The sequence below is a fragment of the Humulus lupulus genome, chromosome 3 (assembly GCF_963169125.1).
Source record: "Humulus lupulus chromosome 3, drHumLupu1.1, whole genome shotgun sequence".
NCBI lineage: Eukaryota > Viridiplantae > Streptophyta > Magnoliopsida > Rosales > Cannabaceae > Humulus > Humulus lupulus.
The window spans coordinates 198,610,947-198,632,595 of NC_084795.1; positions in this window are offsets into that span (position 1 = coordinate 198,610,947).

Below are 21,649 nucleotides of genomic sequence, written 5' to 3' on the forward strand. Positions count from 1 at the left end.
TCACTAAGCAAAGTACAAAGAGAAGCAGAAAGAAAGAAGAAGAAGGGAGTACGAAATAGGAGAGAAAAAGAAGACAGACGCCTAAGGGGGACTAGAGCTCAACACTCAATTCTCTCTAATCTCTATCTCTCTTTAATTTTGTATTATTTTCTCATCTCAATTTCTGCTCAAACTCCATGGAAATATTCTGTACTGGTTTTATGTTTATAATTTCAGCCATGAACTAACACTCTAAAGATTTGGGTGGTTATGAACCCTTATGTATGAGCTAAATTTGTAAATGCATGGTGAAGTTGTTTATGTCAAAGTTCAATTGAATGTGCTGTAATGTTAATTGAATGTTAATTACTGGCCATATTTAGCATTTATTAAGTTAGATCTAACTTGGAAAAGGGAAGTCTAGCTGAACCCATTCAATTGATGCAAGAGATTCATCTATTTTTAGGTGATTTTTAGTAGTGGAATAGGACTATTTTGCTGCCTTGCATAACCTAAAGATTTGGTGTTTGATGGATTGTTTATAGTCTGTTTTAATACAGGAATGTATGGAGAGAGGTTATAAACAATAGATATTAAGTTTTGGGAAAAACTTACTGGGTTTTACGAAATCTGTTAACTGTGACATAAATTGCTGACCCATTGCTGAGCCATTGCTGTAGCAACTGGAACGTACCGAGGGGAAATAACCACCTAAATCTATTTTTCTCATATCTGAAATCCACCCAGAATTCTTTCATTTTAATCTCTGATTTTTAGTTGAATTAATTTGCTCATTTACATTTATTTTCAGAACTAATTACACAACCTTTCTCTTGATTTGGTTACTGTATTATAAACTGTTTTTGGTTGATTTTACATTAATTTAGTTGAAAAGTCCTTGTGGAGACGAACTTTGATACATTATCACTGTATTACTTGTTGTCGATTGTGTATACTTGCGCATATTTTAATCATTAGAATTTTCACAACATATATTCATTATATTTACTTTTTATTACCTTGATACACTGATCTTAATTGTAATTAAGGCCCATTGGCCCATGTAACCCCCTTGAGCCTATAAATAAGAAAGAGAGGACTCAAGGAAGGGACTTTTGAACTTTTAGTTCTTGTATTCAAAGAGAAAAGCATAGTGTGATTATCCACCGAAATTGTAATCTTCCTAAGGCTTGTGAAACTTAAGAACCCTAGTTCTTTGATCACATTCTTGGGGTTCAATACCAATAAGAACACTAAGTGGACGTAGGTCATTACCACCTAGTTGGGGCCGAACCACTATAAATCGCTTGTGTCACTTTCTTCTCTTTTGATTCTCTTCTTGTTTTCCTTTTTGTTCTTTGTCGCTATTTTGACTCCATGTCGTTGGTCAAATCAAGTGTCAACATTTTGGTACTTTCATTGAGAACTAAACTCAAGAAACTTCAAGACGATCATATGGCGAAGACATCCAAGAGAGTTGGACAAGCTGCTGCCGCTACATCCTCTCAACCTCCTCCTCCAAATGTGGCTAAAAATGAGCCACACTTGGATTTTGAGGAAGAAGAAATGGATTCTGAGACGCTGAGGACAACACTGAGTGTGTTGCAAGACGAGCTGGTCAATCTGAGGGCCAATTAGGAGAATGCGACAGAGACCTTAGCGCTGCAACAGAAGGAGATTGAGCTTCAGCGTCAGGAGCTGAATGAGCGGCAGGCGGACATGGACCGTCGACAGAGAGATGCCACGACCGCTCTGGAAGTAGCCATTCAGTTAGCCCGAGGACAAGCTACATCAACCTCTCAACCAGATCAGCCACCAAATGCACCATCGCAACCGACCCCAAATCCGAGTCTTCCGCCCCAGCTAGCAAGCCCTCAAAGGCCAGAGCAACTGCTTGTTGCCCAGGAGGATGTCCCAATTCAGGATCCTGAGCAACAGCTACCCTCTCAAGCTAGTCGCGGCAATTCCCAGCGCCAGAGGCAGAATAGGGTCGGGCAACCTCCTTGAAGCCCTAGACGCCCAGGGGGCGATAAGCCACATCCACTGAGCAAGGGGCAACGTCCTTCTGCTAACAGAAGGCACAATGAGTCAGGCTCTACAGGGGCCCCCCACGGCATAATCATGCATGGGACCCACTAACCAATGCAAGCCTCCCCCTGACGCTCCAGAGATGCCAGCTAGAGGAGGAAACTGTGTGATCAGCCGGTCATGCCATAGTCGGTCGCAGTTTAGGGATGGCCGTGACTATAATGAGATCGATTCCGGCAAGAGGAATGCTGGTCGAGGGCATAAGGAAAGAGGTGGAGACAAAAATCCCCCATCGAGAGAAAATAAGCCTGCGAACCATAACGCTGGGAGCAACCCAGACAACATAACATCTTTGATCGGCTGGGCGCTAACGAACAAAGGCGCAGAGACGATGACCTAAGGGGCGTGCTCAATAACAGGCACGAGAGGCATGATGAGTACGCTCCTCTAGCACCAGTCGCCCCAGCAATCCAAGATGCTGTTCAGGCTCAAATTGACGCTCTAAATCAGGCAGTACAGCAGATGGTGGGGAGCCAAACATTCCACATTGAGTATGATCGGGGGAGAGGCACTCCGTTTGTACAGAGGATTGCTGTGGCAAAAACCCCCAGCAAGTTAAAGATGTCAGTGCTGCCGAACTTCGATGGGTACGAGGACCCAATATCTCATGTAAACAAATTTGAGATACAGATGGATATTCAGAAGGTGTCGGACGATGCCCACTGTAGGATCTTCCCTCCCACCCTGCCCGACACCGCTCAGGAGTGGTTCTTTAAGTTACCTCCTGCTAATATAGTATCGTGGGAAATTTTCGTAAAGGAATTTTACGGACAATTCTACATTGGTCGCATACACCCCACTGAGGCCAACCAGCTAGTCGAGATACGACAGAAGGATGGAGAGCCCTTGAAAGAATACATCCAGTGTTTTATGCGAGCAGCTGCTAGAGCCAAAACAATGGGCGATGAGGGAAAGATGGTGGCCCTAACTACTGGGGCCAGGCGCCATTCTCCCCTCTGGAACAGTCTAAGGAAGAATGGGGTAAAAAGTACCCAGGAGTTTCTTGATCGAGCTGATCGATACATCAAGCTCGAGGACGCGATTGCCAACGAGGGGAAATCACCTACGAAAGACAAGGGACCAAAGGAAGATCCCGCCAAAGCCGCCAATGGGTCAGATAAACCCAATGGAAACGGCAAAGGCAACGGGAACGGGAACAAAAATGGTAAGAATGGTGGAAAAGGCCGAATAATGAGCCATCAACGTCTGAAAACAAACGCCCCAAAGGCAATAGATACAAGCCGAGATTCACCGACTATACGGCCCTTGTCGAGAGTAGAGCAGAGGTCTACCAGTCAACCAATGCCAATGTCCCGTATAAGTGACCAGCACCTATCAGGAAGGATATCTCCAAGAGAGATACAACATAATTATGTCGTTTTCACAACGACTACGGACATGACACCAATGAGTGTAACCAGTTGAAGGACGAGATTGAGTTCCTTATCAGGGACACCTAAGGAGGTATGTACGAGTCGCAGGAGGGTCCCAGCAAGAGGCTCAAGGAGGCAACAAGCAGGTTCCTGCACGCCAATGCTCGCCACCTTTACAGCCAGCTCTTGTGGCAGATATGCTACTCACCATCTATGGCGACCCACACCTTGCAGGAGATAGTGGGAAGGCAAGGGAGTGATACGCTCGGACCTTACGCCATGACCAAGACATCGAGATGATGAATGTGGAGGATCGGGCACCTAAAAAAGCTCGAACAGAGGAGGGTTGATAACCTTCTCTAAAGACGATGCCCAGCATATCCGATTCCCACATTCAGATCCGCTGGTCGTGGACGTCCAAATTTCCAATATGATGGTTAAGAGGGTGTTGGTTGACACAGGGAGCTCAGTCAACATCTTGTATAAGTCTTCACTGGAGAGGATGAAGTTGTCCATCAAGGACCTGGAGCCGTGCAACCAAACCATACATGGTTTTCGAGTGAAGGGCTCGCACCAACAGGGTCGATTAGGCTCCCCGTTACAGCAGGAAATACGCCCGTAAACAGGACATCACTCACTACTTTCATAGTAGTTGATTGTCCTTCTGCGATAATGCTGTAATTGGGAGGCCTATTCTGGTCGATTTGCGAGTTGTAACCTCGGTATGGCACCTTTCCATGAAATTCCCAACCGGCGCAGTGGTAGGATGTGTATTGGGAAACCAACAAGAAGTGAGAGAGTGCTACAATGCCTCAATATCTAAGGCAAAGAAAGGTGGATCGAGGGCAACCACTGGAAAAGAGTTGCAAATGGCCAATGAAATGAAAGCCTAATCAGGTGATTGTGTCACCAAATAAGGTGTTGCCCAAAGTGAGGATAGAGATTTGGATCCTCGCTTTGGGGATTGTGATGAAGAAGTAGGACCCATCGAGGACCTCAAAGAGGTCCAACTCGATGAAGCAGATCCGAACAGGGTTGTGAAAGTCGGTAAAAACTTAGAGACAACAACAAAACAAAAGCTGGTGGAATTTTTAAAGAGGAACCAGGAAGTCTTTGTCTCGTCGCATAAAGACATGGTTGGGATAAATCCGGTAGTTATCAGTCATGTCCTGAACATAGACAAAAGTTTTCCACCAGTACAACAAAAAAGAAGGCTGCTCGCAAAGACAGATCAAAAGCTTTGAAAGAAGAAGTCGAGAAGCTAAAGGAGAATGGATTCATTAGGGTAGCATTTTATCCATCATGGGTCTCTAATCCCGTACTAGTTCCCAAGCCGAATTGTAAGTAGAGAATGTGTGTGGATTTCACAGACCTTAATAAAGCCTGCCCTAAAGATTATTTCCCACTCCCTAGGATCGACCATCTGGTCGATGCCACTGCAGGATACGAGATCCTGTCATTCATAAAATGCATACTATGGATACAATCAGATCAGTATGTATCCACCTGATGAGGATCACACTAGCTTTCGGACCGATACAAGGCTGAACTGTTACAAAGTAATGCCCTTCGGTTTGAAAAACGCTGGTGCGACTTACCAGCGACTATTCAATCATATGTTCAAGGAGGTGATTGGTACAAACATGGAAGTATATGTTGATGACATGCTGGTTAAGTCAAAAAAGGCAGAAGGACACATAGGAGACTTGCAAGAGTGCTTCAACATCTTGAATAAATATCAGATGAAGCTGAATCCCCTCAAGTGTTCCTTTGGAGTTGGATCAGGGAAATTCTTGGGATTTATAGTGAATTCACGAGGAATTGAGGCCAATACCGAGAAGATCAAAGCCCTGGTTGATATGAAATCACCAACGAAGATCCAAGATGTTTAAAGTTTGACCGGAAGGATTGCTGCTCTGAGTAGATTTATCTCCCAGTCGACGGACAAATGCATCCCATTTTTTAATCTACTTAGAGGCAACAAGAAGTTCGAATGGATGGAGGAGTGCGAACAGGCTTTTCAAGCTTTAAAGACGCACATGTCGCAGCCACCGATTCTATCGAAGTTGGTTGATAAAGAAACCATGTTCATCTACTTGGCAATCACAGAATACGCTGCTAGTGTTGTTCTAGTAAGAGAGGAGGAGAATGTGCAAAAGACCGTGTATTATGTAAGCAAAAGGCTAATAAGATTAGAACTGCGATATCCTCCTATTGAAAAATTAGCTTATTGTTTGATCTTAGCCTCAAGAAAGCTGCGGCGGTACTTCCAAGCTCACCCAATCATAGTTTTGACCGACCAACCTCTACGGCAAGTTCTGCAGAAGCCAGAAGCTGCTGGGCGATTATTGAAATGGGCGGTTGAACTTAGGCAGTTTGATATCTCTTACTTACCACGAGCAGCGATAAAAGGACAAGCTCTGGCCGACTTCGTCGCGGAGCTCACTGGGCTTCAAGACAGCGAGTAACCAGAAGGGACAGAAGAGCCTAAACCTCAAAACCAAACTCCTTCTTGGAAGTTGTTTACAAATGATTCTTCTAATGAGCATCACGCTGGAGCCGGAGTAATTTTGATAACACCTGAAGGGCATCGATTCCCCTGTGCAATCAGATTTGACGTCACTGCTTCTAACAACGAGGTCGAGTATGAAGCACTACTCGCAAGATTACGATTAGCCAGAGACATGAACATAAAGTCACTAGAAATCTACAGTGACTCCCAGTTGGTGGTTAATCAGATCATTGGAGAATACCAAGCCAGAGGCCTGAAGATGGTCGCTTACTTGGGTAAAGCAAAGGATCTGTTGGCACAGTTTGGTAAGTATACTCTCCAGCAAGTGCCTCGCGACCAGAATTCAAACGCTGATGCTTTGGCCAGATTAGCGAGTACCAAGGATGCTAACACCTTGAATATAGTGCCTATTGAGCGACTGTCCGCACCAAGCATCCATGTAACGCCCTACTACCTTAGAGTCGTTACTAAGTGAGTTTAAAATGTGCAATTAACTCGCTAAACGAGGTTTTAGGAACAAAAGTGTGATTAAACAAAAAATCAAGGCTGTAATCTTTGAAAATACTCTATTTCATTGAAAACTCCAAGTGTCTTACATTTGGGATCCCAAAATATGGTTTATAAAATATTTACAACTCAAAACAGGTTTACAGATAATTAACCATCAAAATCACAGTTTAATACAGCCATTTCTCAAAATGCTCCCAACCAAAGCAGTCGGGCAGGCCAAACATGTACGCGCCGCTTCACGCTCTCCGTACTCATGGCTGGTTGACTTTTTCTTTGCGCTTACCTGCAATACAGAGCACCCGTGAGCCGAAGCCCAGCAAGAAAACTCACACAGCACATAACATATGCATATCATATAACCATTTATATCAGATAATCCACAGATAAACAGATAGTCCATCAGACTAAACATATATGGCCATGCCATCCTAGAAGCATTACCAAAGCCTGGGATCTCGGTCCTCACCGTAAGGATATCCCATGTATCCATTGGGGTCTCACCCTGGTGGCATGCACTCCGCGTGCCAAATGTTACTCTCGGCCCCACTGCCATTCCCGGCTCCTTTGCCGTTCATTCAACTATAACCACATATAGCATAACTCAAACAACATTCAAACATATAACAGTTCAATAAAGGGCTATGTCCTAACATATAGTACAATCTAGGACCATGCCCTGCAACAACACTATGGGCCCATGCCCTGCTACACGGGTACTACAGTTTTCTTACCTGTATCCCGAGCTTTACAATGCACCAAAGTCACAAGCATGGTCCTCTATCCCGAGCCTCTCCGGAAACCTAGTCACAACACATATAAAACACCCTTTAATACTAACCAAACCAAAACCACTTCCCGGGACCAATCCCGTACTCTCGGGACCTCCAATTTCCCAAAACAATGCAACAGAAACATCCCCTGAGCCCCCCGGGCAAATGCCCAAAATTGCAAAATTTCCCTGCCCAGAAATGGCCTAGCGCCGCGGTGGCCAGAAACTCCTCTACTGTCTGATGCAGCCTTGTGCTACGGAACCAATGAACAGGGTCACGACGCCCCTTCACGAACCCAGATTTCTGGATTTTTCCCCTGCATTTCCCCGAGCCAAAACACCTCCAATCCAACCCAAACACTTACCTAAACCCCAAATGAACCATCTAACAACCTATAAACACCAGCAACAAGATCAAACACACAATCACACCCAAAATCCACACTTTGGTTTCAAACTTCATAAACTTAAACCAGTAGGCCAAAAACTTAAACCAAAGCTTGAAAAACTTAAACCATGCTTCCAAATTCTTAAACCACATCAGATACAAAAATTCAAGGATATTTAAAACTCTTACCTCAATCAAGAATTCAACCTTGAGCTGCTTTCCCAATCAAATTCCAAGCTCAATCACAAACTCAAGTTGAACCTATTCTCAATTCATCCCAAGAATTCACCAAGCAAAACACACAACTCAATTCTCAATTGCATGATATTCTTAACTGAATTTTACAACATATGCATAGAATTTCCTTACCTCAATATGATGAATACTCCTCTAAGTTTCCTAGCTTTAATCCTTTTCTTGATCCCAAGAGATTTGCCCTTCTTCCCTTCCTTCTTGCCCTTAGTTTTTTCCCTTTTCTCCTCTAGGTTTTCTTCCAATTTTCAGCAAGATCAAAACATGGCTAAGTATAAAATGTGAATCCACCTTTTCCCTCAGCTGAAGGTATCTAAACCCCTACCAAAAGACTATTTTATCCCTCCATCAAAATCCTTTCCTAACTAAACCTCAAGGGCATTTTTGACATTTCCCTTTTCTTGCAAATCGACCATTTTCTCATCTAAAATCTATTACTCCTAATGGTCACCAATGGTCACTCAAGTTACTCAATTACCATTAACTCCCAAACCCAAGGTACAAAATTCCCAAAATACCCCTAGGCTCCTCCCGAGCCGAGTATTTAATCCCGTTGTGACTTTTAAACTAATCAGCTCCCTAGGACTGTCTCCTCACATGCATCACAATAATATCACCACTCACACATGGTACTAGTCATATAACACAATTGTCACATATATGCCCTCATCGACTAAAATTACCATTTTACCCCTAACAGACAAACAGGGCCCACATGCATATTTATACCACCTAAACATGCATTCTAATAACATATTCATTTAAATTCATATATTAACATGTTAATTCACTTATTGCCCTCCAGGCACGCTAATCAAGGTCCTAAACCTTATTAGCAACTTGGGGTGTTACAATCCATGTAGAAGAAACCTCTCTAGTGATTCATGCGACAAACACTTGGATGGCTCCTTACATTGAGTACTTGATGAATGGTGTGTTGCCTACGGACAGAAACAAAGCAAGGACTCTTCAGCGGTAGGCTGCTAGGTTCATCCTGGTCGATGGAATTCTGTACCGAAGAGGATACTCTATGCTGCTCCTCAGATGTATTTCAAAAGAAAAGGCCAAAGAATTAATGCGAGAGGTCCATGAAGGGTTCTACAGAGATCACGCTGGGGGGCAGAGTTTATAAAAAAAAATTCTAAGGAAAGGGTACTTCTAGCCAACAATGAATGAAGATTCGATGGAATTTGTGCGAAGATGCGATAAGATCCAGAGATTCTCCAAAATTCCACGAGCAGCCCCTAATGAGCTAAAATAGATGCAAAGTTCGTGGCCATTCGCAATATGGTGTATAGACCTAATTGGATCTTTGCCCACAGGGAAAGGCGGCATCAAGTACGCCGTGGTGGCCGTCGATTACTTTACAAAGTGGGTCGATGCTGAGCCACTTGCAACCATAACGACCAAGAAAGTGCTGGACTTTGTGGTCAAGAACATAGTATGTTGTTATGGATTGCCAAGAAAAATTCTCTCAGACAACGGCACGTAGTTTGATAGTGATCTGTTCATGGATTTTTGCGAGCGACATGGAATTATCAAAAGCTTTTCTTCAGTTGCTCACCCTCAGGCAAACGGACAAGTCGAGGCTGTCAACAAAACACTGAAAGATACTCTGAAGAAAAGGCTTGAGGAAGCAAAGGGGGCATGCCCAGAGCAGTTTCCTGAAGTCCTTTGGTCGTACAGAACATCCCACCGAATAGTAACAGGCCATACTCCATTCTCCTTGGCCTATGGATATGAAGCTATGCTGCCTGTTGAATTAGATCCGCCATCGCATCGGAGGATGACCTACGATCAAGACTCTAATAGCCAGTTATTAATGGAATCTTTGGATTTGGTCGATGTAAAGCGCGAGCAAGCCCAGCTCTGAGTAGTAGCTTACCAGCAAAAGGTCGCTCGGTATTTCAATTCTAAAGTATGCGAAAGGAAATTTAATGTGGGAGATCTAGTACTTAGAAGAGTTCTCCTCAACACCCACGATCAGGCCACTGGAGTACTCGGACCTAACTGGGAAGGACCGTACCAAATTGAAGAAGTTATCCATCCAGGCACTTACAAACTTACTCGCTTAAATGGAGATCTCATTCCTCGTTATTTTAATGGAGAACACCTGCGCAAGTACTATCAATAAACAATTCTTCTTAAAGAATTGGCTTGTATTAATTTTACTTTATACAAGTTTATGAAAAAGGGTTGGTCAATTTTTGTGACTGGTCGCTTATAAGTGTAAGATCATTTTATTGATCACTCGTACAGACATGATTGTCCGTTTATTACGAGAAATAAAAGGGACTATGCACAGCCAGTCAATCTTTCCAAACTATTGTATTTATTACAAGTATTTGCTCATTACGTATGTTGTTTTGCTATATTATCGTTTTAAAATTTCTGCGAGCAAAAATGTTTGAATAGGTCTTAGTCAAGGCAAGTGACCGAGGACCTAAAGCTCCTCAATCACTTGGGGGGCATATAAGCTATCTAGTAAGCAAAGCATATCGAAAGGTATGTAAACAGAAGAGAAAAATAAGTGAAAGCATGCTAGGATACTTAGCGTATTTTTCAAAATTTTGTTATTTTGTTAAATCAAACCAAAGTACTATGCTAAGTTTTGTCATGCGAACAGATGTTATAATAGAATGTAAATATTATAATATCAAAAATGAAATCCTTTACACCGCGAGTAGTTACTGCTCAGGTGTAATTGTTTGTTAAAAGGAAAAGCTGCCCTGCAGCAATAAAAATATAAAGTGTCTTGACTACAAGATAAAATTAAAGAAAAACAACTACGAGGCATGGGGGTCTTGAGGATTTTCCTGGTCAACGGTGGTCCCAAATTCATTTTCTGCGCCTTCAATTCCTGTGGCTAGGGAGATTTCTGGGGAGGCAAGAGTGTTGGCTCTCTCTTTTTCCTCCAGGCGAGCAGTGCACCGGGCTATTTCAGTTCACCTCAGACGCTCAGAAAGATAATTGAAGTTGGCCACACGATTGTGCTTCCAGAACTCATAAAAGCAATCTAAGGTGGCTCCCCTATACCTCTCCAAGTTGCTGGCATTAGTCTCCTCGAGCTCCTTGACACACCCCTCCAGCTCCTCAGTCTCCTTTCTGCTCGCGATCAGCTTAGCCTTAAGCTGTTTGGCCTCCTGAAAGTTAAGGTTAGCACACTCCCTAAACTTCTCTTTGTCTTTGTTGGCTTTGGCCAGGGTAGTCTGAAACTGATGAAGCTCTTCAGCCAGCTTGGAGTTTTGCTCGACCAACTCAGTGTTTTTCCCGAGTAGTTCAGTGTTTTTCCCCTCTAGCACTTTGACCTCCTCAGCATGCTTGGCGTTGGATTCTTTGGTTTGGGTGACCAAAGCCCCCATGCGGCGCCAGCTGGCAGTCATAGTCAGCATTCCCTACGATCAGATAACGAGATAAGATGATGGCAGAAAATGACAAAGTAAAATAAATAAAGTTCATCAGTAGAAAGCAACTTACAATGGCTATCTCGTTCAGTGCTCGATTTATTATCTGATCGACCTCTATGGAGTCTGTACCAATGATGGCCTCTCAGCTGCGTTTGTTCTTTGAGAGTTTGTATATTCTCTCTTTGGCCGAGTTGACCACGGTGCTTGTCAGGGCATCTCCAGGTTGATTGTGAGGTGTCTGGTTGGTAGGTGCTGGAGGGGTAGGATTCTGGTCGGTTGGTGCAGGGGGAGACGTCTGGTCGAGTGGAGACGGAGGGGGCGTTGTTTCTCTTGAGGGAACAGCAGCTGGAGGATCCCCAGTCCGGGCCTTTTTAGTTGAAGGAGCCTTGCTGCTCTCTCTGCGGTGGCGCTTGCTCTCCTTCTTCTTGCTCGAAGGAGCAGCAAGTGTATTGTAGAGATCGAACACATCTCCAAATGACATATCTGCAAAGAAACATTATGAGTAGTTAAACAATATGTATAGATGGATTTAATATGAGAATAAGGAAATTGTATTTAAAGTTGCCATCCCCGTCAAATAGATGACAGGGAATGGGAAAATTGTCTAAGAGTGAGGGGTCAGTACCATTCTCATCTGAAGATTCATCAATGGGCGCAGGGTGTTCAGAAACCTTCTTTTTGCCCTTTCCCATTGGAGAGAGGGGAGCGTTTGCTCACGGGGTGTTGGAGGGTTCCCTGATTGTCACCCCAGTTGTCCTCCTCCTTGGAGGTTGTGACACGTCTTGGTGCTGCTCGGGAACTTCTCCGCCGGTGGCACTCCCCGCCGTTGACTCCCTCACATCCTGGTGAGGTGCCAGAAGACTAACCAGCCTTAGGTTGGCTTCAGTGACCAGCTCTTTGACACTTTTCTCTACGTCGGCCATGCTAGCCAGGGATGTTGCTCAAATCTCCATGTCTAGAGTAGGAGCTGGTCGTTGCCATGGACCTGAAGAGTACTAATTTTCTAAGGAGGATGCATATCAAATAAAAAGAAATAAATGACTAGAGAGTAAAGAAGTTACCTCCTTGGGTGAAGGCTAAGTTGTTGGCAACCAGATCAGTAGTTAAAAAGTACTCCTGGAAGTACTTTCCTACATTGGACTTGTAGGTAGTCTCACTCAGGAAGATGCGAGTCGATTCCTGGTGACAGAGATGAAAAATCCCCTGTTGTCTTGGTTGGGGTTGGATTTAAGATCGAACAAGTAGTTGATCTCATGAGGCGTAGGGATAGGCCACTTTTTATGGCTATAAAGGATATAGAGTGCAGAAAGCATTCTATACCCGTTTGGAGTTATTTGGAAAGGAGTGACTCCGAAATAATTGGCCACTCCCTAGAAAAAAGGACGAAGAGGCAAGATTGCTCTTGCTTCAATATGGTACCTCGACCAGGCACTGAAGGCACTGCCAGGCAGGTTTGCTCGCTGGTCGTTGGTAGGTTTGAATAAAGTTACCCCAAAAAGTCCGTACTTCCTGAGGTAATTGGTTAGCATCCTCTCAGTGATGTGGCTAGGAGGAGCAACGTACCATTCGACTTCTGGTCGAAGGACGTCCCGAGGTTGGGCCTGTGTTTGGATTTCGGGATCAGTATTTTCGGCTCGACCACTGGTTGAAGGAATTTTAGCCCGAGGAGCAGGTTGATTTACATAAGGTTTGGTTGTTTTCTTTTTCTGGGCGGTGGATTTTACTCTAGCCGTGTTTGATGGACTAGTCGAATGTCTGTTGCATGGCGTACGGGAAATGGGAATCTCCGATATGAGTAACGATGGTTGTTCTTCGTCCACGAGCAGCTGGGTAAGCTGGTCGTCGTCAATTGGCCTCTCACCTCCCCAAGGATCTTGCATGAAAATTTGCGTACAAAGAAAGGGAGATGAGAATCTACGGCCCAAAAGATCAAGAGGTGTAAAAGAGCTGGGATAATGTTGCTCGCGTATAAAAGTTAGGCATTTATACGACCAGCAGCATTCTAGCAAAAACACTAAGTTACATACGAACAGTTTGGAAAACGGATCAAAAAAGCAGAAGTAAAAGGTTTTTCAGGAAAGACTTTTTTCGACTCTGAAGGGGCGGGAAAAACCCAATTTTTCTACAAGCCAGAAAATAGAATTTTTACTTCAATTTTATGCCCTAAACTCATGATCCTAACTACCAAACTGATCCTTAACCCCTGCAAAGTGTTATTTCAAGCTCAAATATACGTGCCCTTTTTACCCCAAACAAATTTTTCAAGAACAGTCGAAAAACATTCAAGAACTCAAAAACTTAGAATCTAAAATAAAGGGAAGACAGATATTGCACAGCATGGCATAGTAGAGATGAGTTGATCAAGAAACTTACTTGAATGAAAGATTGAAGTGAAGGCACGAGTGTTGATTCAAACGGCTGGATAGACACACCTTGGATCAGCAAGTTTTCCTGAGTCTGTTTTGCTTTGTTCTTCAGATTTCTTGAGGAAAAGGAGATTGGTAAAAAGTGAAAAGTGAAAAGTGAAAAGAATGAGTTATTTATATTGATCGAGGCACTGTAAAAGAGGTAATGATGGGAGTGAATTTTCAAGGCATGGGGAAGTGTGATAGCCGTCAAACCACTTTTGGGAAACCAAAAAGACATGATTAGTTGCCTTTTTTGAGAAGGCATGGACGAATCTGACAGATTTGACGGGGCATGCGAAGGGTCGGTGTAACGACCCAAAATCACTAATAAGGCTTAAGGGCCTTAATTAGTGTGCCAGGAGGGCATAATTGGTTTATGTGTGAATTTATTAAGTTTAATGCGTGATTATATAATAAGCATGCTTGTATGGTTATATGAATATTAATGTGATTATATGTTATATTTGTGAGAGCCACATTATTATGTGGGTAAATCTGCAGCATGTGACTTGAGGCGATCCTAGGGAGCTAGTTAGCGGGAAAGTCACAACGGGGCTTAATACTTGACTTGGGGCAAGTCAAGGGGTGTTTCAGGTATTGAATGGTTATTTAGGTTATTGGGTTATGGAAATAAATAATTGGAAATATATTTAAGGTTAGGAAGCTTAGGTGGGAATACTGGGGAATTTTACCATTTTACCCTCGAGGACATTTCCGGCACCCCGAGCCTCGGGATTAACTTAATTACCTAAGGATAGACTAATTAAAACCTCAGAACTCGGTGGAAACAAAGGAACCGACCCTCCCCTCTCTCTCTCCTTCTCTCTTATTCTTTCTCAAGGAAAACCACTAGAATCTAAGGAATTCAGCTAGGAATTCAGTGGATTGAGCTGGAGTTTTGGAGGATTAATCTAGTGTTCAGCTAAGGGGGTTCAACCCAGATTAAGGTAAGTCATAAGCTTTGTGCATGGTGATTAATTCTGTGTTTATGGCTGGTTTTGAGGTGTTTATGGATTTTGATATTGAAGGGTTGAATTGAAGCTGAAACTTGGAAGTTAGCTCAGGAATCCCTTAGAGAGTTGGTTAACCAGAGAAGGTAAGCTCCAATTCTTGATTTAGCGTTTGAATTCTGAGATTTTATGACTAGTTCTAGTGTTCCTGAGTGTGAGTTTCAAAGATTGAAAATGTGTATTGATGAGTTTTTAGATTAGGTTTTTGCTGGCTTGTGCCTCTGAAATCATGCAGGGATGTTTGTGATAATTGTGATATATTATTGGGGTGGTTTTGAGTGAGGTTTGAGAGTTAAAAATGGAGGTTTTTCTGGGTTCATAGGGGTCGGACCGCGACATAGTTCTTGGTGAGCCGCGACTCTCTGAAGCTGAAGTGTGCTGAGGAAGGAGGGCGGGCCGCGGCATGGGGTTTGTAGGGCTGCGACCCATGTCTGGTTCTGAGCCTAGATGGGCTCTGTTTGGGGGCTATGCCGCGGCATGGGAGGCTTGGGCCGCGGCCCTTAAGGGAATTTGGGATTTTGGGATTTTAATCATGGGAATTTAACCTAGGGAGCTCAGGATCGAATCTACTACCGTGTTTGGTGGAATTCGATGTTCCGGAGACTAGAACCTTGTCTGGAAGCCCTTTTACGATTATTAATGGTATCCCTTATCTTGGTTGTGACTAGGTATAAGCTAGGGGCTTGGGAAACGGATCGTTCTCAAGAGGCATCTTGCGTAACCAGTACATTTGGAAACTGAAGGTAAGAAAACTGCACCCGGTTGTGGATTTAAAATGGGACTAAGGGTTCCCTGTTTTATATGCTTTGTGAAGGATGGTATTATGCCATGTAAATAGTAAAAAAACAGCCTAAGAGTGCCGAATTTTACACTAGCGCACAGGGCGCGACTCGGCCACTGGTAGCTGAGGACAACTTATTATGCACTGAGCTCGGTTTAAGCGGGCCGGAGTCAGTGGGGTAAACAGAGGGTGCGACCTAAGGTGTCGACCCTGATTATCATGTGATTTGATTGTTATTATTGATTGGTGGATTATTATGTTGTATAGCTGGGTGTTGATTAGTTGAATCTTCATGCTCTGTGATTATTGTGGTATGTTAAGTGTATGAACATGCTTAAGGGGTTATCCAAATGTTATTATTGCTTGTTATATAATATGATATGTTTTCTTGCTGGGTCTTGGCTCACGGGTGCTTCGTGGTGCAGGTAAAGGCAAGGGCAAGCTTGATCAGCCCTAATTCGGAGAGCTCTAAGAGCATAATGTACATGATCAGCTGCTCAGCCACCACGGTTGAGAGGGAGACAGGAACAGGAGAACCATAAACGTCTGTTTTTCCCTTAGAGTTGTTTGAACTCTGGAAATTTTGTAAACTGACTTTTGAAAGCTGTTCCTTTTTGAGATCCCATGTGTAAAAATGTTTAATTATATGAAATGTACATTTTGAGACCAAAACCTTTTAACCCTAGTTCAATAGTGGTTTCTGTGTCACGTTTTTCACTAAATGACTTGATTAGCAAGTCCTGCACCTTTATAAGTACATAATGTAGCGGTCTTGGCTATCCAGGGCGTTACAGTCGGTCTCCTAAGTTTACTTTATGCTGGTCGCAGTAAAGTAAACTTGGGGGGAAAATGTTTACCCAACAATAGCTCCTGATGATGTGGCAAAAATTTCTTACACGTAGTTGGCACGAGGCAGTTCTAAGTGAAGACATCTTGTTCGATCATCGACCAAATAATGGTTGGTTTGTCAAGTCTCGTGGTTAAGTGCGACCAGTCTGGTCGCATACTTCCATTTACTTCCTTTGAGATACACAATCTTGTAATAATTATATTCATTATATTTCCTTTTATTACCTTGATACGCTGATCTTAATTGTAATTAAGGCCCATTGGCCCATGTAACCCCCTTGAGCCTATAAATAAGAAAGAGAGGGCTCAAGGAAATGACTTTTGAACTTTTAATTCTTGTATTCAGAGAGAAAAGCATATTGTGATTATCCACCGAAATTGTAATCTTCCTAAAGCTTGTGAAACTCAAGAACCCTAGTTCTTTGATCACATTCTTGGGGTTCAATACCAATAAGAACACTAAGTGGACGTAGGTCATTACCACCTAGTTGGGGCCGAACCACTATAAATCGCTTTTGTCACTTTCTTCTCATTTGATTCTCTTCTTGTTTTCCTTTTTGCTCTTTGTCGTTATTTTGACTCCGTGTCGTTGGCCAAATCAAGGGTCAACAAATATCCATCAAGAATAATATCTAATTAATTTAAAAAATAATTACTTAAATTTAAATTTAAATTTATATTCATATACAAAATGATATTCTTTTTTCATAAAATAGTTTTAATTTTAAAAAAAAGTCTACAAAAGTAGATATGAACATATTATTATAAATAAAAAAATTTGATATATTATTTAAATTTAAAATAATAATAGTTAATTAATCAACCACAAATAAGCAAATAAAAAATAAAATGGTTGTATCAATTTTATTATTTTTTATTCATTTTAAATAATAATAGTAATTAAATAAAATATAAATATATTAAAACTCGCAATAGCTTCCACACCATTGGAGATAGTAGAAAATATTTCGATTAATGATGCTACATGATCTATTTGAAGATTTATCGATTAACTTATACTTATTAATTTGTTAAAATTTTGTTGTCTCTTTTTTGCCAACCACCTCCAGCAATCTTAATATCACTCACACAACATAAACATCTAATAACTACTAAAACATAAATAAGATGAAGATATTAGAATATCAAGAACATTAATTTAAAATAAAAACTTTAAAGATAAACAAACATTAATAATGAATAAATATCCAAACTTGAAAGATTCACAAACATTAATAATTGAATAAATATTCTCCTCAAAAAAAAAATTGAATAAATACCCGAGACGATTATGTTATCACTAACACGTAAATGGATTAAATTTGGATATATGAATTGGAATTCATTGAAAATTAAAATTGAAAGAATTTAGGGAGAAGAAGAGAAAAAAAAAAGAAATTAGAGTAGAGGAAAATATGAGATTAATAGAGAATGTTTAGAATATATACAGATTCACATAGAGATATTTATCTATATTTAAATAATAATATCTTATGAATATCTCTTTTAAATTTTAAAAAAATTACAATTATTATTATTATAATCTATAAAATTAATAAAAAAACTAGATTAAAGGAGAAAATAGATAAAATATTTGAGAGAAATTTTAGAGTGTCACATCATTTCCTTGAAGCTCTCATTTATATAATATATAAAAAGAATAATTAAAAAATATGAAAAATTTATAAAATAGAAAAAGTACTTTATAGCAATTTTAAAGTGTCACAACATCTCCTTCATACTCTCATTTATATAAATATATAGATGATTGGCAATCCTCCAATAATTATTATTCTCTTTTATATATTTCATATTTTTCTTCAATTCCACAATTAATTTATTTTTACTCATATTCATAAACAAAATTTTCAAATCATCTATAATAACGAACCCTTTTACTTGAGTAAAATATTCCTATTTTTAGCTTGTCGACGCGGTTCTTCGCCAACAGGTAATTAAGAAAAGAAGAGAAAGGGATTAGTGCTTATGTTGAACCGAAATAGATGAATGATCTTAAAAATGAGATGGTGACACAAGATGCGTTTTTGAGTGGTTCAAAGGTTAAAATCCTTCTACTCCACTAGTCAGTATTATTGCTATATACTAGATATTTGATTACGGGGTATTTCTTACAATAGAGAATCCAACCTCTATTAACTCCCAAGGTCTCCATATTTATAGGAGAAGGCACCTGGGAGTTGGTAAGAAGGTCATCCCGTGACCTTCTTACCTATCATGTCAACTCTGTGACATTCATGATTAATTCCTAAACCTGACACATGAGTGTGGTCAAATCAATAGGTAAGGGGATAATGGGCCGCATGGCCCAAACCAGTCGTGGGAGTCTGAATGCACACGTTCACGCTGCGTGTCCGAGAAGTCAGGGATATATCAGACACGTGATGTCTGATATATGCCCGTTTACCTTGCGTGGTTGACTTCATAAAAGGTCACAGCTTCCACATCCAGCTCGCACCACGAGCTGGATGCTTACCTCGACCTGCGGCCTTCAGGGTCCAGACTTAGTCCTTTGAGAAATCTTGGTGAACCCTTAGTTTACCTCGAGCTAAAGAGGTAGGGCCTTACGATGGTAGCTCCACTTTCGGGGAGGTCCATGTGGTAGTCATCATTAGGCCGTATCTCAGCCCGTTAATCAGCCCGTGGGAAAATCAGGGCGTACATCTGCCCCCCAAGCCTCTGCTCGTGGTACACGACGTCGTGTAGGGCCACAGTAGGGGCTTTTAGGCTTCCCCATGAACTCTTCATATTCCACATTCTACGCAGGCGCCGAATACGTGGAACATCGTGGTTGGTGACGGTACGTATTCTGAGAACCGCATTAAATGGCATAGCCTATGCCCAGCCGTCGTTTCATCTATCGAGTGGAGGGCCTTGGATCCCACATCAGGGCAATCCAATGGCCCTCTTAACGTGACCCTTCACGCATATAAAAAGGGGTGGCCACCTTACGCACGGGCCACCCGTTCATTTGCAATTTTTCAAAAAAAATTCCCTTCGTCTCTCTTCATCTTCAAGAGAAAAAACCCTTTTCTTCCCGACCGCCATTCCTAACGTTCAAGAGGTTCAGGCGCAGAGACTCCTTCGAAGCCTTGGAACCAACTGCTCCAAAAAAGCCCCAACCCAGGCGATATCTTCATCCACTTCCCAGCCAAACACTCTGTAAGTCTCCTGACTGTGCATGTTTCGAAGTTATTTTTTTTACTGTAGCTTAGGTAAATATTTACTGTAGCCACATGCAAGGGTTTGCTGGGTTTTGTGGGAATGAAGGGTGAAAGCCTTTTAGGTTAGGGTATTGTTTGTAGTAGGAAGCCGTTTAGGAGCATGGTTTACAGAATGCATTTTCTAGGGAAAATTTTTGGGTATGATTCTTGGGATATTAGTTCAAAATATTCAGTATTTTGGGTGCAAAACCAGGTAGCTTAGGGGACATGCTTCACAGGCGGTTTTGCCTTTCATTCCTATTGGAACTTTCCCTCCAAGGCAACATTTTAACTTGACCCTCCTGACACACGAATTCTGAGTAATTGGGGATCTGTTGGGAGTACAGACGCGTGTTCATAGAACTGCGTGGTCTCACTCTCCACGGGCTGGGCTTACCTCAGCCCGTGCAAAGAACACTCTTTTTTATTCTTCCTTATGCTTGGGTTGCCTTTTCTGAAATCTTTTCTTTTGTTCGCTAAGCGACCAGATGGCACCGAAGAAGAAAGCTCCAAAGAAGACTGCTGGCAGCTCGGCCTCCCAGCAAGACAAAGGAAAAGCGGTGATGCCCGAATCTCCAATCCCCAAATTTGGGCCCGCAGTGGAACAGGAGCTCGAGGTGGCTCCTGACGCGTTCTTTGAGGCGGAGAGGATCGTCTCAAAGATTACCGACCAAACGAAGGTCAACAAAATCTTCCTCTCCCACAACATCGGGCTGGGGAGAGCATCAGTGATTGCCCGACCTCCCGCGAAAGGCGAGCGGAGCTGCGCGCCGCTCGACAAGGCATTCGCAGCCTGGAGCGACGAGCACTTCAAGGCGGGGGCCTTCCTCCCGCTGGATCAGTATTTCGCTGACTTCCTCAATTTCGTGAGGTTGGCCCCATTCCAGCTCCCCCCCAACTCTTATCGGTTGTTGGCAGGGTTAAGATATTTATTCTTGAAACACGAGTGGGAGGTCCCCACTCCTGCGGATATTTTGTACTTTTTCTGCCTCAAGGCCAGCCCAGAGCAGCGGGGGCGAGGCGATGGGTTTTATTACTTAACCCGATTCCCCAACACGGCTGCGGTCATTGAGCTGCCCGGCCACCCCAACGACTTCAAAGATCAATTCTTTATGTCGATGGGGTTCAGAAACTGCGAGCTCCACTACTTCAATTGTCCTCGTAAGTGCTTTTCAACCTTAGCTTGTAAGTTAAGTGTCGTTTAGCTCCTCCTGTATCCCTTTCTAACTTAGATTAATCTTGCAGCTATCTTCGCGAGGACAAAGAAATCTGTGACCCTCGGGGCCCAATACGAGACACTGGCGGGCTTGCCCCCCAGTGAGAAGGATTATCGCGTGCTTGTAACAGACGAGACGATGGTGGCCTGCAAGCTGATTTTCCCAAATCAGACTTTGAACCTGAGGAGGAACCGGGCGCTTCCCCCAGCTCGCGATACCAGGCCCATCGTTGAGGAGGTCGCGGGGGACGAAGATGAGGAGGATGAGGAGGACGAGGTTCCCCTCGTGAGGAACAAAAAGTGGGCGTTGGAGGTTGCCCAGACAGCGGGCGAGGAGCGGATCCGGTCCGGAGCAGCCGCAGGTCCTTCTGGCCAAGGTAACCCTTATTTGTTTAGGAACTTAGATAGGGCCACCGCAGACCCCCGGCTAGCTAGGTTCAATCCTAGACAGCTCGTCCAACGTCACCGAAGAGATCCAGACCTGGATACAACCCTGCTTCACTGTGTCGACCAGCTCGTGCTGGACTACCAAGATAGCCGACCTAGGGGTACCGTAGTAGTAGATAACATCCTAGCCTTTAGGTTGATCCTTTTCGAGGAGTATGGGACCAACCTTCGGTCATGGCCATCACTCCGGAGGGGTGCCGTAGCTTTGGGACTTAGGCAATATGTAGAAGAATCTAGCCTTGAATCAGCCTCGGACCCAGATCTTGCGCCAGCTTGGGAAGTAATTGACTTAGATTCTTCTTCTAGCTCGGGGGATAGGATTCCCTTTAGTATACATATACTTGAATTTCTCTTTTTCCCCCTTTGTTTTTGTTTCTGCATGACTGCTAACTTTTGTACTAACCATATCTTTGTTTTGACAGAAGAGTTGTCTCAGCCC